This window comes from Pelophylax lessonae (genome assembly GCF_965119305.1).
Source record: "Pelophylax lessonae genome assembly, chromosome: 10".
In the NCBI taxonomy this organism is placed as follows: Eukaryota; Metazoa; Chordata; class Amphibia; order Anura; family Ranidae; genus Pelophylax; species Pelophylax lessonae.
The window spans coordinates 99,015,928-99,039,448 of NC_138777.1; the positions used below are offsets into that span (position 1 = coordinate 99,015,928).

Sequence of the window (23,521 nt, forward strand, 5' to 3'; positions counted from 1 at the left end):
AGCTTTCCCCAAGCTCTGACCTAACATGTGACATGCATTGTACACACTGCAAAATAGAAGCAGGCCACCTTTGTTTTTTCACAATTACTTTATAAAATTTGCTGCACGGGTGGAGGAAGGTTTTGTTTTTTTTACAGGAGGAGGATATATACAAACATAATAAGCTCCCACCAGAGGAAGCCTGGGAAAAAGGCAAGAGGAGACACAGAGGGAGGGTCCTGATTGGAAGCTGTGGAGTCACCTGACTGGCAGCATCACAACCAGGAAGTGGAGGAGAAGGGTAAACACAAAGGAGAGGGTGAGTTGGGAGCTGTGGGATAGATAATAAGGACGGTGGTCCTTCTGAAGGGACTATACACTTTGTAGTGGATGGACTGTGCTGTGTGTTATCCTGCCAGCTGAGACATAAGGGGAGGAAGACTGACTGGGATGAGTTAGACCGGTCACCATAGCAGCCCTTCTATCTAGTGATGTAGGAGGAGAACAGGACTGACAAGGTGCAGGCATAACTCCCATCCAGGAATACAGGTGAGCTATAAAATCCTGCTCCTCGGTAGACACAGGCGATGATCGGTGCCTGGAGGGGCTTGTGGGCAGAGCACTAATGGTGCCCATAAACTAGAAGAAAAATCGTTTGAAAATCTGTCATTTGGACAGTTTGTTCGTTTTTCGGTCAGTAAATGGGCACAAATCTGCAATCAGTTGTGACTTGTGACGTTTCTGAGCCCCAAAAAAGTTTGAACATTTTCTGTCGAACGAACGATCAATTGAAAGGATAATGTGTAGCCCGTCCGAACTGTTTGCACTAGGCAAATGCGACCAAACAAAAATCAGATCCATTTATGTCCTTTAAACGATTTATTAATCAAATTTACATAATGGCTAAATCGTTTGCTCTCACGGCTGATTGTTCCTTATTCGAAAATGAGTTTGAACAATTTTTTCGTACAGTGTATGGGTATCATTAGGCCCTTTCACCTGGGCACTATCAGTCAGGAAAACCAGGCACCTGTGGCACTTTTTTTAACCACTTCTGGACCGGAGGGTTTTACCCCCTTAAAGCGGAGTTCAGTCTCTCCCTCCACCCCCTCCAAAAATGAAAAGTCAGCAGCTACACATACTGTAGCTGCTGACTTTTAATATTAGGATACTTACCTGTCCTGGAGTCCAGCGATGTCGGGTGCCTTGCGGCTTCAGGGACGGGTCCCTACTGCGCATGCGCGAAGCACGCTGCGCATTCCTATTGGCTTGGCGGAGGGAGGAGGAGGCCAAACTTCCGAGGGACGACGCTGTGGACCCGTATCCCGGAAGTGGGGTAGGGTACCTGTCAAAAAAATTTGTATTCTGCTACATATTTTCAGTAAAAATCGCATTAAGCGTGTTTTGATTGGTTTGCCCAAAAGTTATTGCATGTACAAACTAGGGGAAAGATTTGTCATTATTATTTTTTTTTTTACTAGTAATGGCGGCGATGTGCGATTTTTAGCGGGACTGTGACATTGTAGCGAACAGATCGGAACCTAACTGACATTTTTGACACTTTTGAGGGGACCAGTGACATTACTACAGTAATCAGTGCTAAAATATGCAGTTACTGTAATAATGACACTGGTAGGAAAGGGGTTAACACCAAGGGTGCTCAAAGTATTAAGTGTGAGCCTAGGAGAGTGTTTTCTAACTGTGGGGGAAGTGATTTGTGAAATGACCACAGAGACCTGTGATCTTGATTGTGACCTGTGATAGGAGGAACACAGGCGCTCTGTGATCATTTCAGAGAGAACAACAGTCTGCTGTGTTTACAACAGCTGACCAGTGTTCTCTCTCAGCGGGGAGCGATCGCGGATGCCCGGCGGGAATCGCAGCCGCCGGCCCCCGTGGATCGGCATTCCCACTGCCACCAGCACTGCTCCTGCAAACCGACGTACCCATACGTCGATTCGCGCAACCGAGCTAACATGTCGCAGTATATATGCGGCAAGCAGTTGGCAAGTGGTTACCTTCACAAAACCGTGCAATGGCCGCTAGACAGCCCCATCACATTGTCCGGGCTGGAGAAAGGTGAATGGGGACACACTGCAACTGTGTGCCGGAGTGTACATCCATACGGGCCCGATGCACAGATCAGAACACAGAACTGCATCAGACCCACATGAATGTACAATCCGGGATGCGCTTGAAGATTCGCACAGATTGGTGAAGCTGTGCAGTCACTGATTTGAACAGGCTGGCTGCACGAAAAACATCTGATTATATGTATTTTTTTGTTTTTTTTTCCGTTCAGCCAGAGATGGATGGAAGAGTCACCAATGTAGGGACATTGGGGGGAATCAAATCAGTAGGGCTGTTTGTGGTAATTACTCTTGTCTGGTAGTTTTAGCCCTCATTCACACTGAACGCGGCTTTGAAGTCATTCATCTGAACTTGCATGGTTTCAAAGCGGCATTTCAGTCCGACTTCAGGGGCGACTTCAAAGACATCTATACAGCTTCATGCACAAATGTCTATTGAAGTCACCCCCAAAGTCACCAAAAGTAGTGCAGGGACTCTCCCTTTGCTGGCAGTAAGCTGTGATTTGACATGTCAAATCACATTGATGTGAACGGGGGCTTAATTTGCTCCACATTGTGGCGCAAAACATGCACCAAATTCAAAATAAAATACCAACAGTTCGAATACAGATTTTGCGAAAGTGTCTCACATGCGTTCTAAAAGTGACGCAGTAGGCACCAAATTCCAGTACAAGTTCTAGACAAGTACGTGAATTTGGCACATGCTGAGCTACAAAACGTATACTCAAGACACTTTCACAAAACCTGCCTGTGCCCCAGTCTTTATAGTTCATCTCTAGGTTTCCTGTCCTTTATATCGTTTTTTTTTTTTGGACCAAGCTGATACAAACTAACTACACTGTTAAAAAAAAATGAAAGGAACACTTTTTTAGAGCTGCACAATTTTGGATAAAATGAGAATCACAATTTCTTTGCATAGAATAAAGATCACGAATCCCTCACGATTCTTGACGTAACATCGTCTTTCACATTATACAAAAAAATTGGGCTAACTTTAATGAATTACAAAAAAAAAAAAACTAAACAGTAAAGTGTATTTTTTCCAAGAAAATTGTGTTTAAAAGACCGCTGCGCAATTACGGTGTGACATAAAATATTGCAATGGTCGCCAATTTATCCTGTAGGACCTCTGCTAAAAAATATATTTATAATGTTTGGGGATTCTAAGTCATTTTTAGCAAAAAATACTGATTTTAACTTGTAAGCAGCAAGTGTCAAAAAAGGTTTAGTCTTTAAAGAGAAAGTAAACCCTCCTCTGCAACTTTTACCTATAGGTAAGCCTATGATAAGGCTTACCTATAGGTACTGTAAATATCTCAGATGGCCGGATCCCGGAAGACGGACAACTGGACATGTCGCCGTCATACAGGTAAGAGCCCATTCAGACTGGCGCGATCCGACTTCCAGGGGCGACCTGTGAAGTCGCGGTGCATAGCGGAGGCGACTTGCATATAATTGAAGTCAATGCAAGTCGCCACCAGGTCGCCCCAAAGTAGTACAGGACCCTTTTTCTAAGTTGGAGCGACTTGTGTCGCTCCTATTAGAACGGGTCCTGTGCTAATCAATGGCGAGTGACCGACCGCGACTTGTCAGGTGACTTGGTCGCCTGACAAGTCGTGCTAGTGTGAATGGACCCTAAGCGGGCGGCACGGCGGGGGCTCGTTCTAAGCTAAGTATTTCATAATGAGCTAGTATGCGGTGCATACTAGCGCATTATGTGTTTTCTCTTTCAGGTTGCAAAAAGAAAAAAAAAACATTTTTTCTGGTTTACAACCTTTTTTAAGAGGTTAAACTGCCCTCACTTACAGACAGAAGTTCTTTCCTTTGATCTAAAAGAAGAAAATGATACATTGTAAAACATTGTGTTTATAGTTATCTAGCAGCCTTAACAAGGTGAATAAACATTTGCTGGAGGCTCTTTTTTTTTTTTTTTTTTTGACAGCTGTGAGTGAGCGGAGAACAGCTCTGTACAGGGGCGCATCCAGAGTCTAGTCTCGGGAGGGGCACTGCTAGAAAATAAAGTTTTGCTTACAGAACTGAATGTAGAACTGTGTTGCTGTACAACGGCTGCAGCACACCTCTCCATCCAGGACTCATGCCCCTACAGCCTTCCTTCATTGGTTTTGCCAAGGTGAGGTGGGGGAGGCAGGTCCATCCATAATAGTGATTGGACCCTGGGCAAACATTTTTTAGGGCCCCCCCCTATTTTGAGGCATACAAAATAAAAACAAGGTAGATTTAAAATGAGTTTACTGCAGCAGATCACACAGCGATTGCAATTGGTTGTCAAAGGTCACAGTCTGCCATTACCGCTCACTCACTGGTTGCTAGAGGTTACAACACCTAATATCTGCATGCTGATTGGTTGCTAGAGGTTACAGCACATCATAAGTGCTTGCTGATTGGTTGCTAGAGGTTACAGCACATCATTACCGCTCAATGAGCAATGGAGCAATCCCAAATAATTGATCAAGTAAAGCGGCACATTAATATACATACTACAGGAGATGATCAGAGACTGCAGACATAGTACAGGAGACGGTCAGAGACTGCAGACATAGTACAGTAATAGTCAGCGGCTGCGGACACCCTACAGGAGACTGTCAGAGATGGCGGACACGGTACAGGAGATGATCAGAGATGGCGGACACGGTACAGGAGACGGTCAGAGACTGCAGACACGGTACAGGAGACGGTCAGAGATGGAATACACAGTAGAGGACACGGTAAGAGATGGGGGACACAGCACAGGAGACAGTCAGAGATGGGGGACACAGCACAGGAGACAGTCAGAGATGGGGGACACAGCACAGGACACGTTCAGAGATGGGGGACACAGTAGAGGACACGGTAAGAGATGGGGGGGACAGCACAGGAGACAGTCAGAGATGGGGGACACAGCACAGGAGACAGTCAGAGATGGGGGACACAGCACAGGACACGTTCAGAGATGGGGGACACAGCACAGGACACGGTCAGAGATGGGGGACACAGCACAGGACACTGTCAGAGATGGGGGACACAGCACAGGAGACAGTCAGAGATGGGGGACACAGTACAGGGGACACTCAGAGATGGAGGACACAGCACAGGAGACAGCCAGAGATGGGGGACACAGTACAGGACACTGTCAGAGATGGGGGACACAGCACAGGAGACAGTCAGAGATGGGGGATACAGTACAGGACACTGTCAGAGATGGGGGACACAGCACAGGACACGGTCAGAGATGGGGGACACAGCACAGGACATGGTCAGAGATGGGGGACACAGCACAGGACACGGTCAGAGATGGGGGACACAGTACAGGACACTGTCAGAGATGGGGGACACAGCACAGGAGACAGTCAGAGATGGGGGACACAGTACAGGGGACAGTCAGAGATGGAGGACACAGTACAGGAGACAGTCAGAGATGGGGGACACAGTACAGGACACAGTCAGAGATGGGGGACACAGTACAGGGGACAGTCAGAGATGGAGGACACAGTACAGGACACTGTCAGAGATGGGGGACACAGTACAGGGGACAGTCAGAGATGGAGGACACAGCACAGGAGACAGCCAGAGATGGGGGACACAGTACAGGACACTGTCAGAGATGGGGGACACAGCACAGGAGACAGTTAGAGATGGGGGACACAGCACAGGAGACAGTCAGAGATGGGGGACACAGCACAGGAGACAGTCAGAGATGGGGGACACAGCACAGGAGACAGTCAGAGATGGGGGACACAGCACAGGAGACAGTCAGAGATGGGGTACACAGCACAGGACACGGTCAGAGATGGGGGACACGGTCAGAGATGGGGGACACGGTCAGAGATGGGGGACACGGTCAGAGATGGGGGACACAGCACAGGAGACAGTCAGAGATGGGGGACACAGCACAGGACACGGTCAGAGATGGGGGACACGGTCAGAGATGGGGGACACGGTCAGAGATGGGGGACACGGTCAGAGATGGGGGACACAGTCAGAGATGGGGGACACAGTCAGCACAGGAGACAGTCAGAGACCTTTCAGAAACTTGAACAGCTCAGGGTTTCAGGCTAGCAGTCATGCTGTCTAGGGAGGGAAAGACATACCTTGCCATCATGCATTTTTAGAGGTCCGGGGGTGGGGCATCCACTCAAATCTCCTCTTCTACTCCATCTATCTCATTACGAGTCCTCAAGGGGAGTGAACCGAGATCGCAATTTTTTTTTTAACGATTAATCATGCAGCTCTTACACTTTTTAATCAGAGTATAGCATCAAGTCAATTAACTCCTGGGATATTGATCTGGTCCGTTAAGTAGCAGACGGGGTTGTCAATCAGTTTCATAGTTGCATAGTTAGTGAGGTTGAAAAAAGACATCAGTCCATCCAGTTCTACCTATGATGTGTGTGTGTGTTTGCTGTAACATTGTATACCCCTGTATGTTGTGGTCTTTAAGGTGCCCATCTAATAGTTTTTTGAAACTATCGATGCTCCCTGCTGATACGACTGTTTGCGGAAGAGAATTCCACATCCTTACTGCTCTTACAGTGAAGAACCCCCTATGTATTTTAAGGTTAATACACCTTTCCTCTAGTTTTTAGTGAGTGGCCACGTGTCTTATTGTATTCCCTTTCTCTGAATAGTTTGTTCCTTATGCTAGGGTCGCCAGTACAGTATTTGTACATTGATAACATATCCCCCCTCAATCGTCTCTTCTCCAGAGAGAATAAGTTCAGTGCTTGTAGTCTTTCCTCATAGCTGATGTCCTCCATTCCCCTAATTATTTTTGTTGCCCTTCTCTGGACTCTTTCCAATTCCAGCACATCCTTCCTGAGGACCGGTGCCCAGAACTGGACTGCATGCTCCAGATGTGGCCGGACCAGAGTCTTGTAGAGTGGGAGAATAATCTCTTTATTTCTGGAGTGAATCCCCTTTTTTATGCATCCCAGTATTCTGTTGGCTTTGCTTGCAGCGGCTTGGCATGCCACTGCCAAGCCTGTTGTCTACCAGTACCCCCATGTCCTTTTCCATCCTAGACTCACCAGAGGTCCCCCCCCCCTCCTAGTGAGTAGCTTGCTTTCTGGTTTCTGGCACCCAAGTGCATTACCTTACATTTTTCAACATTAAACCTCATCTGCCATGTAGTTGCCCACCCCATTATTTTGTTCAGGTCCGCTTGTAAGGTTTCCACATCCTGCATAGAAGATATTGGCATGCTTAGTTTAGTATCATCCGCAAATATTGAGATTGTACATACTATCCCCTCCTCTAGATCATTTATGAATAAATTAAACAGGATTGGCCCCAGGACAGAACCCTGGGGGACCCCACTTTCCATACCCGCCCAATCCGAGTATTCCCCATTAATCACCACCCTTTGCACTCTCCCCTGGAACCAGTTCTCTATCCAGGTACTCACCCTATGGTCCATACCTACCTTCCTTAGTTTGAACAGTAAGCGTTTGTGGGGAACGGTGTCAAAGGCCTTTGCAAAGTCCAGATACACCACATCCACAGGTTTTCCTTTATCTAGGTGGCAGCTCACTTCATCATAGAAGGTTAATAGATTGGTTTGGCAAGAACGATTTTTCATGAATCCATGCTGATTACTACTAATAATACCATTTTCATTACTAAAGTCTTGTATGTGGTCCCTTAACATCCCCTCCAAAATCTTGCAGACTACTGATGTTAGGCTGACCGGCCTATAGTTACCCGGGATATATCTCTGTCCTTTTTTAAATATTGGTACCACGTTGGCTTTTTTCCAATCAGCTGGCACCATACCCGTCTGTAAACTATCATACACTATTTATGTTAAGTTTCTCTAGTTCAGTTCTGATGCCCCATACACACGTGCAGATTATCTGAAGACTTTTGTCTGCAGACTTACCTTTTCTATGTAGTGCAAGGGCCTGCCGGATTGCATACAAATTGAAAGTGTTTAGGTTTGACCTCATATTATATGGTTTTGGTAAGTCTGCAGACAAAAGTCTGCAGATAATCTGCACGTGTGTATGGGGCATAAGTCTATCTTCTGTTAGCCATGGCGGTACTTCCTGAGGTGTGTTGTTTAGTTTGGCCTTACAAGCTGGGTTAGGGTAGCCCCCAATTCTTTTGTGAAGGCTGAAGAGAAGAAATTATTTAACACTACCGCCTTTTCCCTGTCCTCTGTGGCCAAATCTCCTTTGTCGTCTTTTATGGGGCCAATGTGTTCTGGCATCGCTTTCTTACTGTTTATATACTTAAAGAATTTCTTGGGGTTCTTTTTACTCTCTTCCGCTATATGTCTCTCGTGTTCTATTTTAGCCACCTTGATTTCATCTTTACATTTCTTATTACACTCTTTGTAATGCTTGAATGCTGCCAATGACCCCTCAGCCTTGTATTTTTTGAAGGCCTTTTCTTTAGCATTAATATGCAGTTTCAGCTGCTTTGGTGTTAATGAAATTAACAGGTGCACTAGATGGGCAACAGCGAGACAACCCCCAAAACAGGAATGGTTTTACAGGTGGAGGCCACTGAACTTTTTTTTTTCCCTGCTCAATTTTTCTGACAGTTTTTCACTAGTTTTGCATTTGACTAGGGTCATGGGTACTGATAGCATGAGGCGATACCTGGACCCTATGGTTGCACAAGCAGTCCAACTCTTTCAGGATGATACATCATTGCGTGCCATTGCCAGAAGGTTTGCTGTGTCTCCAGTTTCAAGAGCATGGAGGAGATTCCAGGAGACATGCAGTTATTCTAGGAGAAATGGACAGGGCCGTAGAAGATCCTTAACCTATCAGCAAGGACCAGTATCTGCTCCTTTGTGCAAGGAGGAACAGGATGAGCACTGCGAGAGCCCTACAAAATGACCTCCAGCAGGCCACTGGTGTCAATGTCTCTGATGAAACAATAAGAAACAGACTTCATGAGGGTGGCCTGGGGGCCTGATGTCCTCTAGTGAGCCCTGTGCTCACTGCCCAGCACTGTGGAGCTTGATTGGCATTTGCCATTGAACACCAGAATTGGCAGGTCTGCCACTGGCGCCCTGTTGTTTTCACAGATGAGAGCAGGTTCACCCTGAGCACATGTGACAGAAGTGAAAGGGTCTGGTGAAGTCATGGAGAACGTTATGCTGCCTGTAACATGATTCAGCATGACCAGTTTGATTTTGGGTCAGTGATGGTCTGGGGAGACAAATCCATGGAGGGACGCACAGACCTCTATAGGCTAGACAATGGCACCCTGACTGCCATTAGGAATCCGGATTACATCCTTGGACCCGTTGTCAAACCCTATGCTGGTGCAGTGGATACTGGGTTCCTCCTGGTGCATGACAATGCCCAGCCTTATGTGGCGAGAGTATGCAGCCAATTACTGGAGAATGAAGGACCTGATACCATTAAATGGCCCCCCATGCTCGCCTGACCTAAATCCAATAGAACAAACACCTCTGGGACATTATGTTTTGGTCCATCTGACACCGCCAGGTTGCACCTCAGTCTGTTTAGGAGCTCAGTGATGCCCTTGGTCCAGATCTGGGAGGAAATACCCCAGGACACCATCCGTCGTCTGATTAAGAGCATGCCCCGACTTTGTCAGGCATGCATACATGCACGTGGGGGCCAAACAAACTACTGAGTACCATTTTGAGTTGCTGCAATGAAATTTCAGCAAAATAGACTAGCCTGCTGCATCATTTTTTCACTTTCGATTTTGGGGCAGTCTTTGAATTCAGCCCTCTGTAGGTTGATCATTTTCATTTCCATCAAATGATGTGGCATCCTTTTGTTCGGAACATATTACCTAGTCCTAGTCCATATCAGTACAGGTATAGATATCCACCATGATTTTTTTCCCAATTGAGATCTGATGTGTTTTCAAAGTGTTCCTTTACATTTTTTGAGCACTGTATATCCTTCACTAAGTGCTACAGTGTCTCTAAACACAGTATGAATTGCATGTTGCTTCAGCTACACTATATTGTCAAAAGTATTGGGACACTTGCCTTTACACGTGCATTAACTTTATTGGCATCCCAGTCTTAGTTCGTAGGGTTCAGTATTGAGTTGGCCCAATCTTTGCAGCTATAACAGCTTAAACTCTTCTGGGAAGTCTCTCCACAAGGTTTTGGAGTGTATCTATGGGAATGTTTGACCATTCTTCCAGAAGCGCATTTGCAAGGTCAGGCACTGATGTTGAACGAGAAGGCCTGGCTCACATTCTGAGTTCTAATTAATCCCAAAGGTGTATTGGGTTGAGGTCAGGACTCTGCAGGCCAGTCAAGTACCTCCACCCCAAACCTGACTCATTCATGTCTTTACTTGCCAAATTTTCATCAGTGTATGATCTAAGACTTTTTCTATGTATACAAAAAGGCCTATTTCTCTCAAATATTGTTAACACATCTGGCTAAATCTGTGTTAGTGAGCACTTCTCCTTTGCCAAGATAATCCATCCACCTCACAGGCATGGCATATCAAGATGCTGATTAGACAGTATGATTATTGCACAGGTGTGCTTTAAGCTGGTTACAATAAAAGGCACTGTAAAATGTGCAGTTTTACTGCATTGGGGGGGTCCAAAAATCAGTCAGTATCTGGTGAGACCGCCATTTGCCTCACGCTGTGCAACACATCTCCTTCGCTTAGAGTTGATCAGGTTGTTTATTGTGGCCTGTAGAATGTTGGTCCACTCCTCTTCAATGGCTGTGCGAAGTTTGTGGATATTGGCAGGACCTGGAGCATTCTGTCATATACGCCCATCCAGTGCATCGCAAACATGCTCGGTGGGTGACATGTCCGGTGAGTATGCTGGCCATGCAAGAACTGGGATGTTTTCAGCTTCCAGGAATTGTGTACAGATCCTTGCAACATGGGACCATGCAGTATCATGCTGCCACATGAGGTGATGATCGTGGATAAATAGCACAACAATGGACCTCAGGATCTCGTCACAGTATCTCTGTGCATTCAAAATGCCATCAATAAAATGCACCTGTGTTCGTTGTCCATAACATACACCTGCCATACGACCATACGACTGCCACCATGGGCCACTCGATCCACAACGTTGACATCAGCAAATCGCTCACCCACACGACACCATACATGCTGTCTGCCATCTGCCCTGTACAGTGAAAACCAGGGTTCATCTGTGAAGAGAACACCTCTCCAAAGTGCCAAATGCCATCAAATGTGAGCATTTGCCCACTCAGTTTTTCAGTTTTTTATTTGTTAAAAAAGTTTGAAATATCCAAGAAATTTCATTCCACTTCATGATTGTGTCACACTTGTTGTTGATTCTTCACAAAAAATTACAGTTTTATATCTTTATGTTTGAAGCCTGAAATGTGGCAAAAGGTCGCAAAGTTCAAGGGGGTCGAATACTTTCGCTAGGCACTGTGTGTGTGTGTGTGTGTGTGTATGTATATGTGTGTGTATGTATATGTATGTATATGTATATATATATATATATATATATATATATATATATATATATATATATATATATATATATATATATATTGTGACAGGAAGTCAGGTAAATCTATGGTTGTTGTCACCGACGGGAGATATATTTCTGCTTGGTTTAGACAATTCACCAATTACTATCAAGTGTCGGCTGCAGAGGTAGGCAGGAAGGTGTACGGAAGTTGAGAAAACTTTCAGCTGTTCAGAATGAGGCAATTAAGACCTCTATAATTTGTCCAAAGGGAGTCTATTGATTGCTGTCTCCTGAGGCTGTGTAAGCTGGGGAGAGCAGTCAGATGAGAGACTTCTAAAGGTGAGGTGTTGAACTTTTTCTGTGTAAAGAAAACACAAATGGACATTTGAGTGTTTGCTGTAGGATCAGCAGTGTCTGCCCAACAGTAGGTTGGGAAGACTCCTTAGGTAGGTTCCGTTGTGTGAGAAGGTAGACACCCACAGCGGCCAGGATTTATTTTGTGTTTTATTTTATTTTGATGTTTTTGCTGCATGCACTTGTTTGAAGAAATTGGAAGAATAAACCATAAACTGTTGTTTTAAACCACTCCTCGGCTATCTCCCTGTGTGACGAACCCCCCCAAAGGGGTTATCCACACCTGCTACCGAGCTAATCCCTCACATATGGGGGAGGATGCGGGCAGTTAAAGTAAACCCAAAATGGAGGAGATACTGAAACAACTGATTATATCGAATGCAGCCCAACAGCAGGCAAATGCAGCTCAACAGCAGGCAAATGCGGATTTTCAGCGGAGCTTTGCAGCTCAACAACAAGCTCACCGAGAGGCCATTGAAGGCTTGGAACAGAGATACCAGCAGCAAATGGAGGCCATTGTGAAACAGCTTCAGAGACAGCAGACCGAGGCTGGGAGTCAGGCAAGTAACATACCGACTTTTCGGGTAAACCACTTATTGCCAAAGATGACTACAGATGAGGACCCTGAGATGTTTCTGACCACGTTTGAAAGAACAGCGGAGAAAGAGAGTTGGCCTAAAGAACAGTGGGCTGGACTAGTGGCCCCCCTATTAGCTGGAGAAGCCCAAAAGGCATATTTTGACTTGGAACTTGCAGATGCAAAAAACTATGATCGATTAAAAGTGGAAATATTGGCACGTTTTGGGGTAACCTTGGATGTCCGTGCTCAGCGGGTCCACAATTGGAGTTAACAACTGAAGAAACCACCCCGGTCGCAGATGTATGACCTCATCCATTTGGCTAAGAAATGGCTGCAGCCAGAAATTCTGTCCGGACCAAAAATTTTGGAGCGAGTAGTCATGGACAAATTTCTTAGGTCTCTTCCTAACACCCTGCAGAAATGGGTAAGCCATGGTGGTCCGGAAACCGCAGACAAATTAGTAGACCTGGTCAAAATGTACCTAACAGAGAATTTGACCTCTTTTTCCAGAGATGCACAGACTTTTCACCCCAAGACCAGACCCTCCCCACCTATAAGTAAGACTGCGTCAGGGGATGGGGGTGGAGAGAGGATCCAAAGAGCAACTAGAGGTATTAGCAGGACTACTACTAATGTTTGGCGAGAGCGGCCTCTAAGACCCATCCCACAGGAGAGGACCGGAAGGTTGATTTGTCACCGTTGCCGGGAAGAGGGACATGTAGCAGCGGTTTGCCCAGCGGATGATGAACCCATGCATTGTGACTTTCTGACAGAGAGACGACAGTCCTTTTTTGCAACCACATACACTGCAGTAAAGGGGAATGAGAAACCTTTGTATAGAATGTGTTTAGATGGTAAAGATGTGGTGTTATTGTTGGATTCAGGTAGCCTGGTCACCTTAGTGAGAAGTGATCTAGTGGTGAAAAAAAACTTACATCCTAGGAAAATGGCTGTAGTTTGTGTACTTGGGGACACTCGAGAATATCCGGTGACTACAGTTACTTTTGAAACATCCCTCGGTATCCTGTGTCACTAAGTGGGTTTAGTTCCCAAACTGCCACATGACGCCATTGTGGGAAGGGATTTCCCAAAGTTCTGGGAACTCTGGGATTGCCCAGATTCCCCAGTAGGTGGTTCTTCTGAGCCTGAACCATCTACTCCAGAATCCTCTAACTGTGAGGATTATCCTGAGTTTCCCTGCTCAGTCTTAGCCGCGGAAACACCAGTCCCTAGGGAGGAGCCTGCTACCTCAGAAGAGGAACAGCGGCCGTTAGGGTTGGATGACCTTAAGGTGCACCGAGAAAATTTTATCACTGAGCAATTGAGGGACCCCACATTGCTAAGAGCCCGGGAGAATGTAGTGAAGATAGATGGGGAGCTAGTTAACCCTGACGAGAGGATTGCCCTCCCTTACTTCATTATTGAAAGGGACCTCTTATATCGAGTGTCACAGAGGATAAAGGACACCGTTGAGCAACTGGTAGTGCCTAAACCATACCGCAAGATGGTTTTGGAACTGGCCCATGGGCACATTCTTGGGGGACATTTGGGAGCAGAAAAAACCCGGGAGAGAATCACCCAGAGGTTTTATTGGCCTGGGATCACTAAGGAAGTGGAATTGTATTGCTCTTCCTGTCCAGTGTGTCAGATTAATGCACCCATGCCCCATTTCCGCAGTCCGTTGGTACCCCTGCCCATTATGGAGGTTCCTTTTGAGAGGATCGCCATGGATTTGGTTGGGCTCTTACTGAAGTCCACTAGAGGGCACCAGCACATCTTGGTAATAATGGATTATGCCACCCGTTACCCAGAAGCGATTCCTCTCCGAAATACCTCTGCTAAAACCATAGCCAAGGAGTTATTTCAAGTTGTCACCCGGGTGGGTCTGCCTAAGGATATCCTAACTGACCAGGGCACCCCGTTTATGTCTAGGGTGACAAGAGAACTTTGTAAACTCCTGAAAGTGACCCAGTTACGTACCTCAGTATATCACCCTCAAACAGATGGGTTAGTGGAGAGGTTTAATAAAACGTTAAAACAAATGTTGAGGAAGGTGGTGGATAAAGACGGAAAGAATTGGGATTATCTGCTCCCTTATCTGATGTTTGCCATAAGAGAGGTTCCCCAATCATCCACAGGGTTCTCTCCGTTTGAGTTGCTGTATGGGAGGCACCCCCGGGGCCTACTGGAAACAGGGAAACATGGGAGAGTGAGAGTTCCCCTCATCGAAGTGTGATTGAGCATGTGGCACAAATGCAAGATAGAATTGCCCAAGTGATGCCGATTGTGAAGGCACATTTAGCCCAAGCCCAGTTGGCTCAACAAAGGATTTACAATCGTGGGGCCCAGGTCCGTTCTTTTGCACCTGGTGATAGGGTGTTGGTGTTGGTCCCCATGGTCGAAAGTAAATTCCTAGCCAAATGGCAGGGGCCCTATGAAGTGTTGGAGAAAATAGGGATGGTGAATTATAAAATTAGCCAACCGGGAAGACGAAAACCTGAGCAGCTCTATCACGTGAACTTGTTAAAACCATGGAAGGATAGAGAGTCCTTGGTCGCTGAGACTACCCGAGTTTCTGCTCCAGTTAATCTGGCTGTCCCTGAAGTTGGGATAGCAGAGACTCTGTCCAAAATTCAGAAACAAGAGGTTAAAGAATTTGTGCTCCGTAATAGGGAGAAGTTTTCAGACCTGCCAGGTTGGGTCTCGGGAGTTAAACAGGACATTATCACCACACCAGGGGATAAGGTCAAGTTAAAGCCTTATAGAATTCCAGAAGCCTGGCGAGAGGCCAATCGCCAGGAAGTAAAAAAAATGCTTGAGTTGGGGGTCATAGAAGAGTCAAATAGTGATTGGTCCAGTCTCATTGTCTTAGTGCCCAAACCAGATGGAAGTTGGCGGTTTTGTAATGATTTTCGCCGCCTGAATAAAATCACTAAGTTTGACACCTATCCTATGCCCCGCATAGATGAACTAATTGATCGCCTAGGCACTGCCCGGTACATGACCACGTTAGACATTACCAAGGGTTATTGGCAAATTCCTCTCTCGGGGTCGGCCAGGGAAAAAACAGCATTTGTAACTCCAGACGGATCTTTCCAATATCGGAGGATGCCTTTTGGGTTACAGAATTATCCTGCCACATTCCAACGCACCATGGATAAGACCCTTCGGCCTCATCAAGCCTATGCTGCTGCATACCTCGATGACGTGGTCATTCACAGTGAGGATTGGGACTCACACTTACCAAAAGTTCAGGCTGTGTTGGATTCCATCTGGAAAGCTGGGTTTACAGCCAATCCAAAAAAATGTACCATTGGGCTAGAAGAGGCGAAGTATCTGGGGTATACCATTGGTAGAGGTCTAATCAAGCCCCAAATAAACAAAGTTGAAGCTATTAAGGATTGGCCACGTCCCACCAGCAAGAAACAGGTTCGTGCATTTTTGGGGATTGCTGGTTATTATCGCCGTTTTATTCCCCATTTTGCCTCACAGGCTGCTTCCCTGACCAATTTGACCAAAGGGAAGGAGTCTGTCATGATCAAATGGACTCCCGAGGCAGAAACAGCTTTTCAGGCTTTAAAACAGGCCTTATGTAGCCAGCCAGTTTTAAAGTCGCCTGACTTTTCACAAGACTTTTTGGTCTAGACAGATGCATCAAATGTGGGTTTAGGAGCTGTACTGTCCCAGATTATCAATGGGGAAGAACACCCTGTTATGTACCTCAGCCGAAAGTTGAAGGCCCATGAGGAGAATTATGCCACCATTGAGAAAGAGTGTTTGGCCGTGAAATGGGCCTTGGATTCTATCCGGTACTACCTCCTGGGTAGACAGTTTGAACTGGTGACGGATCACGCCCCATTGAAGTGGATGGCACAGAACAAGGAGACCAATAGGAGAATAAATAGGTGGTTCCTGGCCCTTCAGGAATTTAGTTTTGTGGTAACGCATCGCCCCGGTGTTCAAATGGGGAATGCAGATGGTTTGTCCCAAGCACATGCGTGCCTGGCAACCTGTGTCCCAACCCTAGGGTTGAAACAAGAGGGGGGGTATGTGACAGGAAGTCAGGTAAATCTATGGGTGTTGTCACCGACGGGAGATATATTTCTGCTTGGTTTAGACAATTCACCAATTGCTATCAGGTGTCGGCTGCAGAGGTAGGCAGGAAGGTGTACGGAAGTTGAGAAAACTTTCAGCTGTTCAGAATGAGGCAATTAAGACCTCTATAATTTGTCCAAAGGGAGTCTATTGATTGCTGTCTCCTGAGGCTGTGTAAGCTGGGGAGAGCAGTCAGATGAGAGACTTCTAAAGGTGAGGTGTTGAACTTTTTCTGTGTAAAGAAAACACAAATGGACATTTGAGTGTTTGCTGTAGGATCAGCAGTGTCTGCCCAACAGTAGGTTGGGAAGACTCCTTAGGTAGGTTCCGTTGTGTGAGAAGGTAGACGCCCACAGCGGCCAGGATTTATTTTGTGTTTTATTTTATTTTGATGTTTTTGCTGCATGCACTTGTTTGAAGAAATTGGAAGAATAAACCATAAACTGTTGTTTTAAACCACTCCTCGGCTATCTCCCTGTGTGACGAACCCCCCCAAAGGGGTTATCCACACCTGCTACCGAGCTAATCCCTCACAATATATATACACACACACAGTATCTCACAAAAGTGAGTACATCCCTCACATTTTTGTAATTTTTTTATTATATCATTTCACGTGACAACACTGAAGAAATGCTACAATGTAGAGTAGTGAGTGTACAGATTGTATAACAGTGTAAATTTGCTGTCCCATAAAAATAACTCAACACACAGCCATTAATGTCTAAACCAATGGCAACAAAAGTGAGTACACCCCTAAGTGAAAATGAACAAATTGGGCCCAGTTAGCCATTTTCCCTCCCCGGTGTCATGTGACTCGGTGTTTCAAGGCCTCAGGTGTGAATGGGAAGCAGGTGTGTTAAATTTGGTGTTATCGCTCTCACTCTCTCATACTGGTTACTGGAAGTTTAACATAGCACCTCATGGCAAAGAACTCTCTGAGGAAAAAGAATTGTTGCTCTACATAAAGATGGCCTAGGCTATAAGAAGATTGCCAAGACCCTAAAACCGGGCTGCAGCCAAGACCATACGGTGGTTTAACAGGACAGGTTCCACTCAGAACAGGCCTCGCCATGGTCAACCAAAGAAGTTGAGTGCGCGTTTTCAGCGTCACATCCAGAGGCTGTCTTTGGGAAATAGACGTATGAGTGCTGCCAGCGTTGCTGCAGAGTTTGAAGGGGTGGGGGGTCAGACTGTCAGTGCTCAGATTATACACTGCACACTGCTTCAACTTGGTCTGCATGGCTGTCGCCCCAGAAGGAAGCCTCTTGTAAAGATGATGCACAAGAAAGCCCAAAAACAGTTTGCTGAAGACAAGCAGACTAAGGACATGGTTTACTGGAACCATGTCCTGTGGTCTGATGGGGCCAAGATAAACTTATTTCGTTCAGATGGTGTCAAGCGTGTGTGGCAGCATTCAGGTGAGGAGTACAAAGACAAGTGTGTCTTGCCTACAGTCAAGCATGGTGGTGGGAGTGTCATGGTCTGGGGCTGCATGAGTGCTGCCAGCACTGGGAAACTACAGTTTATTGAGGGAACCATGAATGCCAACATGTGACATACTGAAGAAGAGCATGAACCCCTCCTTTGGAGACTGGGCTGCAGGACAGTATTTCAACATGATAACGACCCCTAGATGATCAGTACCTTGCTAAAGAAGATGAGGGTAAAGGTGATGGACTGGCCAAGCATGTCTCCAGACCTAAACTCTATTAAACATCTGTGGGGCATCCTCAAACAGAAGGTGGAGGAACGCAAGGTCTCTAACATCCACCAGCTCCATGATGTCATCATGGAGGAATGGAAGAGGACTCCAGTGGCAACCTGTGAAGCTCTGGTGAACTCCATGCCCAAGAGGAGGGTTTAAGGCAGTGCTGGAAAATAATGATGGCCACACAAAATATTGACACTTTGGGCCCAATTTGGACATTTTTACCTAGGGGTGTACTCACTTGTTTCCAATGGTTTAGACATTAATGGCTTTGTGTTGAGAGTTATTTTGAGGGGACAGTACATTTACACTGTTATACAAGATGTACACTCACTACTTTACATTGTAGCAAAGTCATTTCTTCAGTGTTGTCACATGAAAAGATATAATAAAATATTTACAAAAATGTAAGGGGTGTACTCACTTTTGTGAGATACTGTACATGTTGCACTTGTAAGGACTTTTTCAGTTTATGCGATGAAATTGTGATTTTTTTTTTTTCACATTAACAGTGCAGATAAATATGAAACACAATGTGTAATCACTGTATTGGAGTATATCTAGGAACCAGGGTTTGATTTAATGATATCGCTATATAATCCACATATAATTGTAAATCCACCAATACTATTTATAAAGGACACCAATGAGGAAGGTTTTAGACTTTGTTTGCGCTTGGTAATATTATGGACTTATGAATTGCATATATGTGTTGCACTTTGAAGGACTTTTTCAGTTTATATGATTTATATTGTGATATTGTGATTTTTTGCAATTACGCTATTCAGTTGCTCATTTTCTTTCACAGTACATGTTGTGTTTTCACATTTCTAATCCCTGTATTAGAGTCTATCTAGGAACCAGTGTTTGATTTTATGATATTGATATTTATATGTGATCTACATATATTTGTGAATCCACCAATACTATTTACCAAGGACACTAGGGAAGGTTTTAGACTTTGTTTGGACTTTATAATTAAACACAATTCTTTGACACCCTGTTCACACTGGGGCGACCTGGTCGCTGTAGGTCGCCTGCCATAGATTAGCACAGGACCCGTTCTAATAGGAGCGACACAAGTCGCTCCGACTTAGAAAAAGGGTCCGGAGCTTCTTTGGGGCGACCTGCATTGACTTCAATGTTATGAAGTCCGTGCCGGCCGCTCCGAGGTTGCGGTGCGAGCTGCGCGCCGCGACCTGTGAGGTCGCCCCGGCAAGTCGGATCGCCCCAGTGTGAACGGGGTCTTACTGACACTACTAAGGGCAGTAGGCTCAACAACATACACTCTCATTATTTCATTCACATTGTGGGAACACAACCACCCATCACAAGACAAGCCATATATCATTACCTATAAGGTAGCGTGGGCTATGCCACACTTTTTTTATCATTGATGCACAAATATGGGAGTTAAGCCCCGTACACACGCACCGATTGTTGGCCGTAAATTTTCGGCCAACTGTTGGCTTGTTAGTATGATGCTTCCGACAACCGACTGCGACTTTTCGGCCGAACAAAATCTGGTTTGCATGCAATACAATTTTTGTTGGCCGTCAACAGAACGGCCGATTGTTCGTCAGTCAGTACAGATTTCGGCAGACAAAAATCAGATGAGCAAGACTGGGCATGCTCAGAGAAGAAAAAACACACGGAAAGTGAACCATCACATGACATCACTTCTGAAGTTGGTTGTTGTTGGCCGAAAAAATTTGTGTGCAGTCTAGAGCACATTTCAACCAACACAACAACACTGGACAAAAGTCGGCCGATCGGTCGGCCAACAATCGGTGCGTGTGTACAGGGCTTAATTGTCAGAATATAAGGACACAACAGGAGGATTTCCCTATCCACATCAAATGTTTGAGTTAATTGGGTTGTTTTTTGTGTTCAACCCACCACTGGTTTAAAAAAAACAAAAAAACATTCTTCTATGGCCAGTTCAAGTTTCCTTTGAGATAGGCATTCCAATAAGGTCTTGGAAAAGAGAAATGGACAGAGGGCGCACCAGCCTAGCGCATTATCTTTAAAACAATTTATTGTAATAGACATGTATACACATTATACTCCCAAAATGATTATGAAACACGGGCAATGAGGGACCACCAGGGGTCTCCACTGGGCATTCTCAGCTGCCGCAGGCTGTGGAAGGATGTAGACCTCCAAAAAAACGCTTACGCGTTTCGGGGTGTTCCCCCTTCATCATTGAGCTCTGATGTTCACACCTGCCTACTGTATCTCTGAATCCATCCAGGTTGGGAAAAAAAATGGAAAAAAGACTGCATCCTCTTTCACATTTCTGGATCTAAACGTGACCCATCGGAGGTAGCGTGATGTAAACTGACACTGGAGTCTGTTTATATTCGGCTGCTCCTAGAGCTCTCATGGGTCCACCTGTGTCTGCTGCACAAACCGAACGTCACACGTAAAAAAACTGGCATCCGCCCTGTTTAGCTTTGATTCAATAAGAGCTGTGCTCATGCATTTCCCTGCTGATTAAAGTGGGCTCCGTTCCATGTGAAAGTATTATTAAGGCCCATTCACACATGGGACTGGGGGGAGCAGTAAAATCGGGTGGATGAGTCATGGTTTTTCTCCCCACACCAACTGCCTGAATTCTAAACATACAGCTGCTACCACATGTACACATGCTGTGTCCATGATGCTGTGCTTTAACCACTTTAAGACCAGAAGGATTTGCTCCCTTAATGACCAGGCCCTATTTTGCGATTTGGCACTGCGTTACTTTAACGGAAAATTGCGCGGTCGTGCGAAGCTGTACCCAAATAAAATTGATTGAGCTTTCTTTTGGTGGTATTTGATGACCTGTGCGATTTTTTTTTTTTTTTTTTTTTTTTTTTTTTTTTTTTTTTTTTTTTTTTTTTTTTTTTTTTTTGCGCTTTAAACAAAAAAAAGCGACAATTTTGAAAGAAAAAAAAAAAATATTTCTCACATTCTGCTATATAACATTTAAGTCTCCATTCACACTAGCACGACTTGTCAGGCGACTCGGTCAGCCTGACAAGTTGTGCACCGTCGCGGTCCATTGACTGCTACAGGAGCCGTTCTAATAGGAGCGAAGCAAGTCGCTCCGACTTAGAAAAAGGGTCCTGTACTACTTCCGGGCGACCTGGAGCGACTTGCATAGTCATTCATTTTATAAAGTCCGTGCAAGTCGTGCCGAAGTCACGCTGCACGCGACTTCACAGGTCGCCACCGGAGTCGGAGCGACGTAGTCGGAGCGACATAGTGTGAACCGAGCCTAAGGGCTCTTTCACACGGGCGTTCCGATCAGATCCGCCTGTCAGTTTTTTAGGCGGATCTGATCGGATGCCCCATTCAGCCCTAGGGAGCAGCGGATGTCAGCGGTGACATGTCCGACAATCAAAGTTAGTTAGCCAATCAGGAGAGAGAGGGGGTGGGCCAAACGGCAGCTTGCCTGCTCTGTGTAGTGGTTTTGCACAGAGCAGGCCACATCCTCCTCTTCTTGGGTCCCTCGCCGGCACTTCTGGCCCCTCCCTCCTTCCAAGTGCCCCCAGAGCAAGCAGCTTGCTGTGGGGGCACCTGAGCTGGGCCGCTGCTCTGTGTGTTCATTCAGACACAGAGCCGTGGCGTCGCCACACCCCCCTCTCTCCTCATTGACTCACTGACTTTGATGGACAGCAGCAGGAGTCAATGGCTCCTGTTTGCTGCATCTCAGCCACTGAGAAGCGAGAGACCCGGGAGAGCCTCGGCTCTCGTGCACATCGCTGGATGGAGATCAGACTTCACGCATGGAGCCGTGGTTTGGGCCAAAATTGTCTGTCTCCTGATTGGCTCACTGGCTGTGATCGACAGCAGCAGGAGCCATTGGCCATTACCCAATCAGTAGTACGAGTCCCCGGAAAGGCAAGGCTCTCATGGTCATCACTGGATTGAGAGGGGACTCGGGTAAGTATTCGAGGGGGCTGGGGGGGGGGCTGCTACATACTGAAGGTTTTTTTACCTTCATGCATAGAATGTGTGAAGGTTAAAAAAAAAACCTTCAGCATTTACAACCACTTTAAGAAGATGCTGGTTTAACCACTTGCCGACCGCCGCCCGACTATATACGGCGGCGGTCAGCCCCTCCCAGGCAAAGTGACGTACCGGTACGTCACTAGCCTGGGAGTGAATAAGGGGCGAGCGCGCACCGCGGGAGGCACGCTCCCGCCCCCGCTTGTACCCGAAGAAGCCGGCGCGTGTGACCGGCGGACCCGGTGTCCGCCGGTCACTCGCAATCGTCGGGTAGAGAGGGAGAAAGGCAGGCGGCTAATGTAAACAAAGCCTCCTGTCATTCTCCCCTGTGTAAAAGCACTGATCACTCTGTCCTGCTATGTAGGACCGTTGATCTGTGCTTTCACAAAGCCACATTAAAATCACAGTAAGAAACACGCCCCTAGGGACACACTTAACCCCTCCCTCTCCAATAAAATTAACCTCTTCCATCCCAGTGTCATTTTTACAGTAACAGTGCATATGTATAGCACTGATTACTGTAGTAATGTCACTGGTACCCCCAAAAGTGTCAAAAATGTCAGTCAAGGGTCCGATCTGTCCGCCGCAATGTTGCAGTACCGCAAAAAAAATCGCAGATCGCCGCCATTACTCATTAAAAAAAAAAAAAAACAATAAAAATGACAAAAATCTTTCTCTTAGTTAGTAAACACAATAACTTTTGCGCAAACCAATCAAAATACGCTTTTTGCGATTTTTTTTTTTTTACCAAACATATGTAGCAGAAAACAAATTGGCCTAAAATTTGGATTTTTTTACTTTTTTTTTGGGGGGAATTTAATATAAAAAAAATGTGAAAAATATTGTTATTTTTGCAAAATTGTCGCTCTTTTTTTGTTTATAGCGCATGATCAAAAAATCGCACAGGTGATCAAATACCACCAAAAGAAAGCTCTGTTTGTGGGAAAAAAAGGACGTCAATTTCATTTGGGTACAGCGTCGCACGACCGCGCAATTGTCCGTTAAAATCACGCAGTGCCGAATCGCAAAATAGGCCCTGGTCAGGAAGGGGGTAAAATCTTCCGGGGTTAAGTGGTTAAGATATTATGTGGAATCTGTGTCCCTGATCCTTATGGACTGGGGGAAGAGGAGACATCAGGGGTCTAATAGACCATCTAATGTCCTCATAAAGGGAACCTGTCACTTCCTTTTGTTGTATTACATATTTGAAATATGTACATATAATTACTTAGAATACATGTATTATATATAACAATATATAGGAAATGTAAATCAAAATAAACATACACACAAAACAAA

At 45.7% G+C, this 23,521-nt stretch overlaps 1 protein-coding gene across 4 annotated transcripts in view; it reads left to right on the forward strand.

The window, feature by feature from the left end:
• The first annotated feature begins 273 nt into the window (after positions 1–273).
• ZDHHC1 (zDHHC palmitoyltransferase 1) overlaps positions 274–23,521 on the forward strand; it is an 82,950-nt gene continuing 59,702 nt past the window's right edge. For all 4 annotated transcript variants that reach the window (XM_082270921.1, XM_082270920.1, XM_082270924.1 and 1 more), the window contains exon 1: positions 274–528. The gene's annotated coding sequence lies outside the window, so the exon portion shown is untranslated. The remainder of the gene's footprint in view (positions 529–23,521) is intronic.